Consider the following 13,466-nt stretch of genomic DNA (forward strand, 5'->3'; position numbering starts at 1 on the left):
CCTTCTATAGTGGTGTCACAACAAACACAGCCCCCGCACTTGACATGGCCTGTGAGCGGTGGAAGGCCCCACACATCATTTATAGTCGTTTTTAGCACGGGTTGAGGGAGAGCTGCCCTGACAAGGTGATCTTTTACATTCTTGGCACGTTTAAATGCAAACATAGGTTTTTCTAATGTTAGTTGCCCCACATTAAGGACTGACCAGTGTTTAAGGATGCTTTTTCTAATGGCATTAGAAGCCGGTGAAAATGTGGTGACACAGATTAATTTTTCTTGGGTATTCTTTTCTTTAGGTTCCAACAGAGTCTCTCTTGGACAGTACCAGGCCCTTTTGAGAGATTTCCGTACCAGTTTGCGTGGGTAACCTCTAGTTCTCAATTTTTTACTCAGAATTTTGGCCTCAGTAAAATAATCATCCCTAAAATAGCAGTTTCGCCTAATGCGGAGGAACTGGGAAAAAGGTAATGAATCACGGAGGGCCCGAGGGTGGTGACTAGTATATTCGAGCAAAGTATTGCGTTCAGTGGGCCTGCGGTGCAATGTGGTAGTGAGACGTCCTTCTGTGTGCCTTATTTTTAGATCAAGGAAAGGAATAGAATCTTTGCTGGTGGACACGGTATAGCAGAGTCCTCCACTGTTGTTGTTAAGCCAGTGTTGGAAAAGTATGAGGTTTTCTGGAGTATCATTCCATAGGAGAAAAATGTCGTCGATATATCGCTTCCACAAGGCAATGCCATTGTGGAAGGGATTCGACGTGTGGAGAATGTTACTGGTCTCCAGATGGTCCATGTATAGAATGGCCAGGTTGGGAGCAAAAATTGCTCCCATGGATGTCCCTTTAACTTGACCATAAAATTGTCCCTCAAAAAGAAAAAAGTTTTTGGTCAGGCAAATTTCAAGAAGTTCAAGAATGAATATAGAGGGCACATTATGGGGTCGTGGTCTTGATTCTAGTACCTTCTCTATTACACGTAGGGATTCAAATTGTGGGATATTCGTATAAAGTGATTCCACATCCAGCGTGCACATAGTGATGGATGTGGGATCAAAAGGATAATCTTCAATAAGGTTTATCATGGCCAAAACAAACGCCTAGTTTTTCCACATAATTTTATTGCCATCGCGTCCTTTTTGCATGATGTCCCGCGTCGCAACTCACTATACCCCAACACTCCTGAGCCTTTTTCACTCATACTTTGAATAAAGGTGTCAATCAAAGGTTTTACTTCTCTAGTCGGTAAAGCCTCCTTCGTGCATGCCACAATTGTCACTGCAGAGTTACCTATGAGAAATACGAGCGACATGGCTGCACTAAAACACCTGGGCACTTGCCTTCACTTAATGTACATAAGAGGATCCTTGTCATATGTGATATATTTACTAATTATATGTATCTCTCTGTTTTCTCTCTTCCCCCTTCTTTTGTCCATTGTAAATATGTGTGTAAAGTAAATGTGGAATTTTAATCTTGACAACAATAATGTCATGTAATGTCCTGATGATGATGTCTGCATTTTAAGAAAGGCATCGAAACGTCGACCCTTAACCCCATATGCAAACATCCTAAGTAACTATTGAATGATGCAATGGTGTGGTTTATGTAAATATCCTAAGTCTGACTCACTGAAACACAAGTGTACAGACAGATCTCCTGCTTTTCACATCTTTCTGTTGTTGTCTCCTGTATGTTGAAGGTCACGGCTGTGCCCGCTTGACATTACCGAGAAACGCATAAACTTAAACTTAAATAAAAAATTAAAATCCTGTCCGGACGGACAGTAGACATACAACTTATCAAGTGTATGATCATTGTGCTCTGTGTTCATTACTTCCATATAGGGACCAATGTTCTCTGCAATATGTAATGCCCAAGGTCCCTATGCTATACCTTAAGGGTTCCCTTGTTCTGTCTAAACACGTTTACTATATCAACAACATCACTCCTTTGTTAGGATGGAGGAGCATTTTGTTGACACTACTGAGGTCGCCCCATGCTGGAAATCTAGTTCAGCTGAATATTGTTTACCTCCCGAGAGGGATGACACCCTGTTCTCCAATAAAATGGGCTCCCTAATGACACTTACCCACAGAGAGTTAGATCACCCTACAGGGATTCTGGCAGAAGGACCCACCCTAGGCACACTAGGATAGGTAACACTAGGTAGGAACACGAAATATAACAGTACTAATATTCAAGCATATATCCTCTGTAACAGCACAATGGTTAAATTGTTTATTTTCTTTACCAATTCTCGAGATGCTGATTATACTGTTCTGTTTCTTTCTATTGTTTAATGCAGCATGCACATTTCACACAAGAATCATAATGCTTCAATAAATATTGAAATACCATGTTGTGTTTTTCTTGGGTATTTTTTAGGTATGCATGAGTTACCGCACAAAAAGATTCTGGATCTGTTTCCATGATTTCCCTGGGGAGTCAGGGTTATCATGTTCTGAGGTTGCAAATTCCACCCCTTACCTGGCAAGGTTAGGGGTACAAATGTTGCACTGTGAGCTAAAGGGATTATAACCAACATATCCTGATGGTGTGCATAGAGGTGCAGAGACAGAAAATCGAGTACAAAATATCGAGTTGCACAAATATTGAGTCATTAATATCGTGGGTCAGAAATATCAACAGCAAAAATAGCGTGGTCATGAATATCTACTTACTGTAAGTAATGTCGATTTTCAAAAATATTGAAGTGTTTAATATAGTTTGCAAAAATATTGTTGTTAAAAATATTGTTTTTTAGGTTGAGCCTAGTGTTGCAGCGCATGCGCTGCTCGCTTTGCGAGGCATGCAGTATTCAGTATAACGCTGAAGCTTCATGGAAGCTCTGCCCACTCTCTGCCCATCTTGTTCATTGGCTTAGGTCCTACATGCTGCCTTCTGATTGGTTTTAGGCTTGTTAGTCCCTCCCATGACGGCCATGTTGTCAAATGTATCCTTCCATGGCTACTGGCCCCATTACTCCGAAGACTGTTTTCTTCCCTGCTCCCCCCCCTCCCTCCCGCAGTCAGTAACTTCTTTGGGCCCACAACCCCCCACTCCCATTCATGCCTTCTTTACCACCCGATGCAATAAGTCTTGCGTAAATGTGAGTCCGATTGTTTAGAGTGGCAGCCTCTGTAAGAGTCCCTGTGTCATCAAGTACCACCGACACGCTGGTAGGAGTCCTCTTGGCTGCAAGTTGTCGGCAACAGCGTTGCGGAGCAGTGACGTTCAGCCAGCCGCAGCCGCTGTGGCTGAGTTCAGCGATCTCCGCTTGGACATTTCCTAATAAGGGCTTTACCATCACTTGCGTTCACTACTGGCTGTGTGGACAAAAGGCCAGCGCCGTGGGGCACGCCGAAAGCTTCTATCTCTTGTCCAAGCACAGGGCGACTGATATTCAGCAGGCTGCACGAATAGGGGTCTTTTTGCGGTCCTTGATGGGAACTGCACAACTGCGAGATCCAACAATAAAGTGCACTAATGTGTAGGGACCTAGCACTGGATGCAGGGAGAAATTCTCCAGCCAAGTGCGGCGTTTTGCCTGTCGCTGTTCACGGTTGCTGCGAGCAGAGAGTACACGCACCACCAGTTCATAATGCTTCGGCCACCCTGGGAGAGAAGCAGCCTATCTGGGCCAGCTGAGCGCTACTTCCAGGCCCTGCAGCCAAAGGTGGAAAGCCACGGCAAGCATGCAGGGGCAGAGCAGTAGCCGGTTGCGCATCGGTCTTATCCGCCCCCTCTTCACAGCCTTGCAGAACTTTGCCCATAACCGATGGGTTCTCCTTGCTACACTTCCTGAAAAATGGGCAATTGTGAAATCTGCTTCGTTACACAAAACATGATTGCCTTGTTTTGCTCGTCATATTGTACGTCATAGTGTACTGAAAACAGGCAAACGTCACATAAATGAGCTGAAATTTTGGCAGCAGTGACCGACATTGCCTGTCGAACACTTGCTGACATAAAATAATTCAGTTGTCTTTGTCTGTAACAAACAACATGGCAGTAGAGTGACTCTGGAAGACTGGAATGTTAAAGTTTTCTCAACCTTTCCAGATCCACAATATTCTGCACTAACAGATCACCACTTTTGGTAGTTACTTTTTGAACGCACAAGGGTTTCCACAGAGTTCCTTTTGGGTCCAAATTTGTATTAGTTCTTCTGGCGAGTACTGAGGGTAAGACAGCATACCTGTTTCACATTTCTGCTCACCCAACCTGACTGAGACTGTCCTGGTATCTCTGTGGACCATTGGCTGCCATCCATACTGACATCTTTTCCCTAGTAGGTCTTCAATCTTTTTGAGTTACTTGAGAACCACTCAACAATATCTTTGGACATAACATATCCAGAACCACAAGCGAAGGCAGGATAAGCTACACTTCTATACTCCAATTCTTGACACTTACCCGTTCTATTAACAGCCCAATTGAGACGAAAGTTGCCCCAACAAACATTAGGCTGATGTTGTTTTTTGTGCACAATACTTTCAAAAATGTTCTCCATATCGATGTAGCAATCATCGTCAGTTTTTAAGAGCAAGTCAAAGCTGATCGTCTTCCCCACCCACCTATAGAAATTAAGTAGCTTCGAAGGAACATTTCTGTACGTATCAACAATGTCAACGAAAACGATATTCTAATACGTCGCACTCTCCTTCTTCAGCAAGGCTTCCTCCTCCTGCATTATAAATTATATATATAATCAGGAGCTGTGCCAACCTTTCAGGGTGGCTGTGCTGTTTCTGCAGCAAAGCATCCCCCTCGTGGATGGTGTAAACAAAGCCACTGGAGAGAACATTGTTTGAACTGTCTAACGTGCTACAAACACCTACCTATCCAGACTAGTGGGAGGGGCCCAGTAGCCATGCCATGACTGGTACTTTGAATCCCATTTTGCAGGGCTTGCAGAATAATCTTGCTTACAATCCGTATCCCTTGTGCATGCCAACCATACTCGGAACTAGAGACTAATGACTGCATGTGCAGAACGATTGTATGTTCTTACAACGCATTTCGTTGCAACGCATGCCTTTACCACGCACGCGTTACAACGGAATGGTAGTTCAACGCTTAACCCTTTTCTCGTATTCCTCCGTGGTAACGTCGTACGTCGTTAAGAGGAAGCGGAAGTTTCTTTCCGTTTCCTCTTAAATGACGCCGATTGCCTGCAATTCTGACGTGATTTCAGGTGAGGTTTTTGTTTGGGGGGAAGACCCCCCCAAAGCCCCCCTTTTTTAATTTAAACCTTTACCACATATGCCTTTACTACATACCTCGTAGTAAAGGTATGCGTGGTAAAGGCTTTCGTGGTAACCACGCATGCGTTGTAATGCATGCGTGGTTAATGTATTAGTGGAAACGGCCGCGTTGTAGTGGCCGTTTCCCGTGCAGAACTGCTCCTCAGCCTTTAATTAAGGCACGGGCACACCTACCAGTGACTTCGACGGGCTCCTTTCAGTCCAGCTTCTGCTCTCAGAATTAGAGCAAATCACAGAGCCAGTAGCAGTAGCAGCAGCAGCAGCCTGCAGTGACACGTTTGGAGATCAGCCTTAGGCCCTTTCATTACAACTGCTGCAGCTATATATGCCAGTTGGTTGAATACAATGACGGGTGTTACATTGGACTGAAGCACCATGCACCATCAGGGTGGTTATGTTCAAAACGTATGGCCAAAGTTACTAGCATGTATGAATAGCAACGATTAAAACTCTGACAGACAAGTCTGTGCAATGGTTTGCCTGCCCAAAAGCCAAATGCATTCACATACTTTTTTATCCAAGTGCTAAACTCCACGGCTGGCAGTATACTGCAGCAGAAGACATCAAGCTGATGACCCACTGCTGAAAAGCTTTGCTTGGAGAAGTGTTACATCATCTTTAACAATCTAACATACTACATTTTTGAAAATAGGTATAGTAGACTGCGATTTCTACAACAAGTGGTTCAAAACAGACATTCCCCAAGGAAATGTACCATCACATACCTTCCCTCGACAGTTTTCGACTCACTCCCTTCATCTTCAAGTAAAAGCACCCCAAATTAAGGCATAGGGAAAAACAGTTGGATGCAAATTCTTATTAAGTAATAATAACATTATCACTCACAGTCAGAGTAGAAGTTTTGAATATACCCATATACCCATATATTTCTAGTAGGATCCTTTCCTATATCAGCTGTATTGTTCCCATTTCTTTAGTTGTGTGAATGTGACATCCTTCGACGAGATTCAAAGAAGCAGGTCACCCTGTTTACATTTCTATCCTTTCCGATCACAACCTAATGCATTTTTGGACCTGTGGTCTTCGTTATGTTCCACTTAACAGATTGCACTAATGTGCAATCTATGAACAGAAAGGCCAGGCTTGGGAACAGGGTCTCATGGAGTAATTAGACACGCCTAACTGTGGTGAAGCTTCCGGTTAGCTGCATTCTATCAAAGAATATCGCTGAGTGAAAATGTTCGCACGTTGTGAGATAACATAGTCAGAGGCTGCATCCTCCCCAGAGAGGGGGTGATACCTGTCTCCTCCCCTAAGAGGGGGACAATTGCAGCATCCCCTCCAGAGGGGAGACAATCACTGCATACTCCCCAGAGAGGGAGCAATCCCTGCATCCACCCCTGAGAGGGAGACAATCCTTGCATCCTTCCCAGAGAGGGGGCAATCCCTGCATCCTCCCGTGAAGGGGGACAGTCCCAGCATCCTCTCCAGAAAGGGGACAACCAGTGCATCCTCCCCGAAGAGGGGGCAATCGCTAAGAAACTCAGGTCTATGGGCCCTCTTTATTCATATTTTTTTTTCTGTTTGTTGCGAGCTCATTTACTGTGAATGCTTGTTGTTGTAGGTGCGCCTAAGGGGCAGTGAAAACCCACTGCTTTTCTCTTTAACGTTGTTTTATTTTATTTATTTATTTTATTTGAAAAGTTTTATAAAGCTCGAACATGACCCTTGAGGGTATCAGAGCACTGTGCAAAGTGTTGAATCTTGTATTTTCAGTGGTATGACCACAGAAGGCCCTGCTTTTTATTAAAAACAGAGCCTTGGACTATACTATTCCCGCTGACAGGCAATATTTCTCTCCATGTGTTCCCATAATTGACATGTCATGCAGTTTGGTGCTTACTTTCCTTCCATGTAAAAGAACAGTAGATGTTTCAGCACCCAGGCTAATGTGCTGCATAGCTAAATACATATAAGGTCCCAATGGCAAGACCAATTGCATTGCAAATGCTTGTTATTATTATGTATTTTAGTATATATTTTATATGTATGTGATGTATGTTTTTGTATAAGAATTGTTTGTATTATCTATATATGTGTTACATTTTTAGTAGTCATTATTTGTTTCTAATTTAGATTTTGCGATTTTAGTTCTGTTGAGTTTATAGGGGAGAAGGATGGGAAGTAATTTAATTATATTAAATGTATTTATTTTTTTTATTTTGGATTTAGTGTTTTTAGTTCCGTAGTGGGTTGTGGGTTTCTAGGGGAATAGGGTGGGAAGTATTGTAATTAATTAATTGGTAATTAATTATGATAATTGTGTAATTAATTGTAGGTGTGTATTGTGGTGTTTATAGATGTATAAACGGGGTGCCGTTCGCTAGCCGTGACTTTTGCTGTGTTTGTTGTTTGGGGCTGTCATTGGAATCCCTGTCCCATCTTAATTGCCGGGAGCTGACTTTGGATTTACCCGCATTAACCTGAGAGGACACCCTGGGGAGCAGGTTGCAGGAGTGAGCCTACGGGTGTGGGACTGCGAGGCCCAGCATTCCAAGCGGCTTGCCACTCGCCGCAGCTGGAGCCTCTTCCCGCCCGCCTCCCTTCACATCTAACATGGGCTTCAATAGGAATTCATAGAGCATATTATCAAGCCCATTATCGCCGCTTTATCGGCAGTTTCCTGCCGATAAAAGCGGCGATAATGTATCGCCCGTCCTTGATTATATGCCCCTAGATTACTACACATTGAAAAACAGCTAGCTAAACTGACAACCCTTGCAAAAAATCCACTAGTTGGTGGGGCACTAATGAAGGGGTGAAACAAACTAAATAATAGCAACTCAGCAAGCCCACAGGTAAAAAAAATAGTGGCTGTGGAGGTAAATGCTACATCGAAAACCCCTAATATAACTAAAAAGAACACCGTAGAAAAGCCCAAAGAACCAACTGTGCAAATTAGCCAAGAGGATAACATTCCCAAGGTCCCTGTCCCAAATTCGAACAGAGACTGAAACAGGGAAGTTTCCGATGGCAGATCTGCTGTTAACTTGCCCCCTGAGGCTAGCCCTTTTATGGTGGTGATGACAGGTGTCCCTGAGCTGGCTAACCCTAGAGAGGAACCCACTTGGTCATTAATGAACAAGGTTCATTATTGGCTTAACGCGAACCGACCATTACCACCCTATTGCTTGAGTAAAATCCTAATGGTACGTAGGGCTCCCTGGGTGGGACATGGAAGAAAAACAATTAAGGGTGATTGTATCCTGATTAGTTTTGAGGATCCTCAGATGGTGGATCATATTTGTTCTTGGGGGACCCTAGATAAAAATGGAGGTATAGAAACCAAACGTCTCTCTTTTTTTTACCCGCCCAGAAATCATTTTGGCACAGTCTACGCAGGGAACTGGAATGGACCGAGCCACCAAGATAGGGGATGTGATTGGGAGGAGTGGGGAGTTATTTTCAATAGAAAACTTACCAGGCAAGCAGCTTATGAAGGGGACTGGAATGTAATGGGCCATCGAGTCAGGGGAGGAGACTGGGAGGAGCGGGGAGGCAATTTTAACAGATACCCTATCAGGGAGGCAGCTTATGGGGATAGCTGGAGAGGAATCCCGACTACAAACAGGTATAGTTGTTTGGAGATGGTCGATTGACCATCACCAACAAAGGGCTCCTCGACTGGCCACTGTGATCAAATTGTCCCCACCTCCCCAGCGGGCAGCCCCTCAGTCAGTGACCCGCAACTCCTAAAAGTTATCTATTAGAATATTGCGGGCCTTCGACCCAAAGTTGAAGATGGAAGTGCCCTGAATTTTCTGCAGAAGTATAATGTTATCTGTCTGCAGGAGACATGGTCTACAACCGAGCTTCACCTGATAGGATTTAAGACATACTTCACTCCAGCATTGGCAGGAACCATGGGTAGGCCTAAAGGAGGACTAACCATTTTCATAGCCAATACGATAAAAGGCCTGAAAATACCTGTAGTAGATGTAATGGGGGTGAAGTAATTAATTTTACATTTATGAATTAATAATTGGTTGTTAATTAATTCTAATTAAATAATTGTTTATTCATTTTGGAAAGAGTGTAATTATTTGTAGATGTATGTTGTGGTTTTGATAGGTGTAAAGGGTGGGAAGAGTGCCAAGTAAGTTATTTCTAATAATGAATTAATAATTGGTTGTGAATTAATTTTAATAAATTCATTGGTAATCAATTATGGTAATTGTATAATTAATTGTAGGTGTGTGTTGTGGCATTTATAGGAGTAAATGGTGGAAAGTAATTTGTGTTTAGTTAATTATATATAGTTGTTAATTAATTTCAATTATTTGATATTTATTTTGGGTAATTGCTAATTTTTGTGTGTGTTGTTTCTACTTTTAAAGGGGTAAAGGGTGGGTATTAAATACATTTTAACTATTTAATTATTAGCTGTTAATAGTAATATTTTTTAATTGCGTTTTATCATTGTATAGTTTAATTTAGGTGCATGTTGTGGATTATATATAATTTATGGTGTTAAAGCGTGTGCAGTCAATTAATTTTTTTTTATTTTTTTATTAATAATATTTTTAAAATTCATTATCAATTATGTTAATTTTGTGAATAAAGTTAATTAAAAATGTTGATGTGTTTTGTTATTGGTGTGGTGTTATAGGGTAGGTATATATTATTTTATTTTATATGGTATTTGTAGGTTTTTGTTATATCTAATTTGTATTATAATATGTGTTCTTTTTATATGTTTTTTTAATTTTAATTTTTAAATTTAGTTTCTTAATTTTTTGAAAGATTTGTAATATGTATTTGTGTTTGAGTGTGAATTGTAATTTTGTTTTCTCCGTGTTCCAACATTTGTCCTACTGTTGCATTCACTGGAGTGGGAATAGTAATTTTACTCCTCTGCTATCTAGCACTTTCTCTACTGTTGCACTGACTGGAGTAGAAATAGTAATTTTTAGCCCTCTGTTATCCAGCACTTTCTCACTGTTGCACTCACTGGATTGGGAATAATAATTGTTATCTGTCCGCTATCCTGCACTGTCCCTACTCCTGCACTCACTGGAGTTGGAATACTAATCTTTATCTCTCTTCTATCCAACACTTCCTCTCCTCTTGCACTCACTGGAGTGGCAATACATTTTTTTGCCCCTCCTCAATCCAACACTTATCCCACTTTTGCATTCAGTGTAGAGGAAATACAAATGTTTACCCCTGTGCTATCCAAAATGTTCCCTACTGTTGCACTCTTTGGTGTGGGAATAGTAATTTGTGCTCCTCCGCTATCCAACACTGTCACTACTGTTGCTCTTACTGGAGTGGGCAAAGTACATTGTACCCCTCCGCTATCGAACACTTTCCCCCGTGTTTTACTCAATGGAGGGAGAATACATTTTTTACCCCTCTGTTATCCAACATTTATCCTACTGTTGCATTCAGTGTAGGAATACTAATTTGTACCCCTCCACCATCCAATATATTTCCTACTGTTGCACTCTTTGCCCCTCAGCTATCCAACCCTTTTCCCTACTGCTGCTCTCACCGGAGTGGGAATAGTCATTTTTACTCCTCCACTATCCAACACTTTCCCTACTGTTGCTCTTACTGGAGTGGGAATAGTAATTTTCACCCCTCTGCTATCCACACTTTCCCTACTGTTGCTCTCACTGCAGTGGGAATAGTATTTTTCCCCTCTGCTATCCAACTCTTTCCCTACTGTTGCTCTTACTGGTGTGGGAATAGTAATTTTTACCCCTCAGCTATCCAACACTTTCCCTACTGTTGCTCTCACTGGAGTGGGCAAAGTAAATGTTACCCCTCGGCTATCCAACACTTTCCCCACTGTTGTACTCAATGGAGTGGGAATACATTTTTCTACCCTCTGTTATCCAACATTTATCCTACTGTTGCATTCAATAGAGTGGGAATACTAATTTGTACCCCTCCACCATCCAATATCGTTCCTACTGTTGCAATCTTTGGGGTGGGAATAGTAATTTTTGCCCCTCCACTATCCAACCCTTTTCCCTACTGCTGCTCTCACCGGAGTTGGAGTAGTAATTTTTACCCCTCCACTATCCAACACTTTCCTTACTGTTGCACTCATTGGAGTTGGAATAGTAACTGTTACCCCTCTGCTATCCAGCACTTTTACTACTGTTGCAGTCACTGGAGTGGGTATAGTAATTTTTACCTCTCTGCTATCCAACACGTATCCTACTGTTGCACTCAGAGGAGTGGGAATAGTAATTTTTACTCCTCCACTATCCAACAATTTCCCTACTGTTCCTCTTACTGGAGTGGGAATAGTAATTGTTACCCCTCCGCTATCCACACTTTCCCTACTGTTGCTCTCACTGCAGTGGGAATAGTATTTTTTCCCCTCCGCTATCCAACGCTTTCCCTACTGTTGCTCTCCCTGGAGTGGGAATAGTCATGTTTACCCCTCTGCTATCCAACACTTTCCCTACTTTTTCACTCACTGAAGTTGGAATAGTTAATTTAATTATTTTGCTATCCAATACTTTTCCGAAACCTCCTAAACTAAACTTAAACTTTTCCAAACTTAAATTGCCCAATACAACCAGTATTGGGCATTTTAAGCTTAAATATTTTTTCATTGTTTAATGTTTTAATTTATTATAGATGTTTTTGTATTTTAAATTATTGATATATATTTATTATTTTTATTTAATTTTAAATTTAAGATAACAGTTTATTAATTATTTTAAAGTAAATATATATGTATAAATGATTATGTTTGTGTGTTTATGTTTTTTAATTATGTTTATTTTTAATTTTTTGTAAAGATATATATTAAATGGAATTTATTTTGTTAACATTTATATTAATATTTAATATATGTAATATATATTATTTTAGTTTATATATATATATATATATTTAATTTGATATTTTTTACATCAATGTTTTTGATGTGATATTTTTATACTTACCCGGGTAGGTATGGGCGTCGATATTTTCGTAGTCTATATTTTCTTTCCTCAATATTTTGAACAGCAATATTTTGAAATTCGATATTCTATCAGTGAACCATGCGAAGAGAATCAGTTTTACACAGTTTTGCTATTTATGGTGCCCAACAAGTGCACAGATTTACTCAGGAAATATGAACTGCTGTATGACATGGCGTCACCAACGTTCTAGCTTGAGTTCTTATTTAATGGATCACCTGAGTAGTTTTCTTTTGTATATTCAAAGACTGCTACTCACCTACTAACGAGAAACGTCTGTGGTGTTAGGGAAAAATACTCCTCATCTGAGTAAGTAACCCATATGTATAGGCTGTAGGTTGCTCGAGCTTGAACCTTTAAAAAGGATAACCCCACAGAGTTACCCTCTCTGAATTCCACTTGTTGAAGTGGCTAATATAGCACCAGTTAACATACTGATGAACCGCAGACAGATAGTCATATAACTGTTACAAACACATAGGTTCCCCCTTATGAGAGGAGACATGGCATTCATGGTTGAGGCCCATGAAGCATACAGGACAGAGATATTCTATTCATGGGTTACATTCCAGCACTGAATGCACAGTGAAGACATTTTCATACTTACACTGTAGCTGCACTTCCTAACAACTACACAGCTTATGAAGTATTAGAAATGCCATTAACATTTCTAAAGCACCTGAATTGCTTTGAAGGTGCCTTATCGCATAAAAGGAAACCATGTTAGACTATGTCTCCTCAGCAATGAGGGAGCAACATGGCAAGTCCTAGCTGGTTACACTCCTACCCAGACATAGAAAATCTGACAGCTGTAGAACTATGTCCATTGTACACAATTCTAGTCTTAATATACAGATGATTGACACAGTTTGTGATGCGAACAATGACAATAAATCCCACAAGGGCTGTTCAAGCTGCACAATCACAATTGGCTATGCCTGGAATTAGCCCAGTGATCATCAATGCAGTCATGGATAAGATTCTCAACAGATGGGAAGAGATTCCGTTCTGAATGGCACAAAAACAAATCACCTTGAAGCAATATTTCCCCATACGGGCCATCAGGAAAAACATAGAATTCTACAGTATGCTTGCCAATGGGGATGACTCCCCCAGTGGAAGACTGCCCCGCTTGGGGCACAGTCTTTGCTGTAGTATATACCAGAACACATGGTCCACTGATTAACTGTTTTGCCAGAGGTGCTTAAACAGATTCAAAATGAGTATGGGGAAGCCCCTGCCCTGTATTTGAGGA

General features: G+C 41.3%; 1 pseudogene; it reads right to left on the minus strand.

Annotated features, from left to right (window-relative positions):
• Positions 1-4,100: 4,100 nt before the first annotated feature.
• The window catches only part of LOC144828245 (UDP-GalNAc:beta-1,3-N-acetylgalactosaminyltransferase 2-like), an 88,033-nt pseudogene continuing 78,667 nt past the window's right edge, over positions 4,101-13,466 (minus strand).

This window comes from Lissotriton helveticus, chromosome 4_1 (assembly GCF_964261635.1).
Source record: "Lissotriton helveticus chromosome 4_1, aLisHel1.1, whole genome shotgun sequence".
NCBI lineage: Eukaryota > Metazoa > Chordata > Amphibia > Caudata > Salamandridae > Lissotriton > Lissotriton helveticus.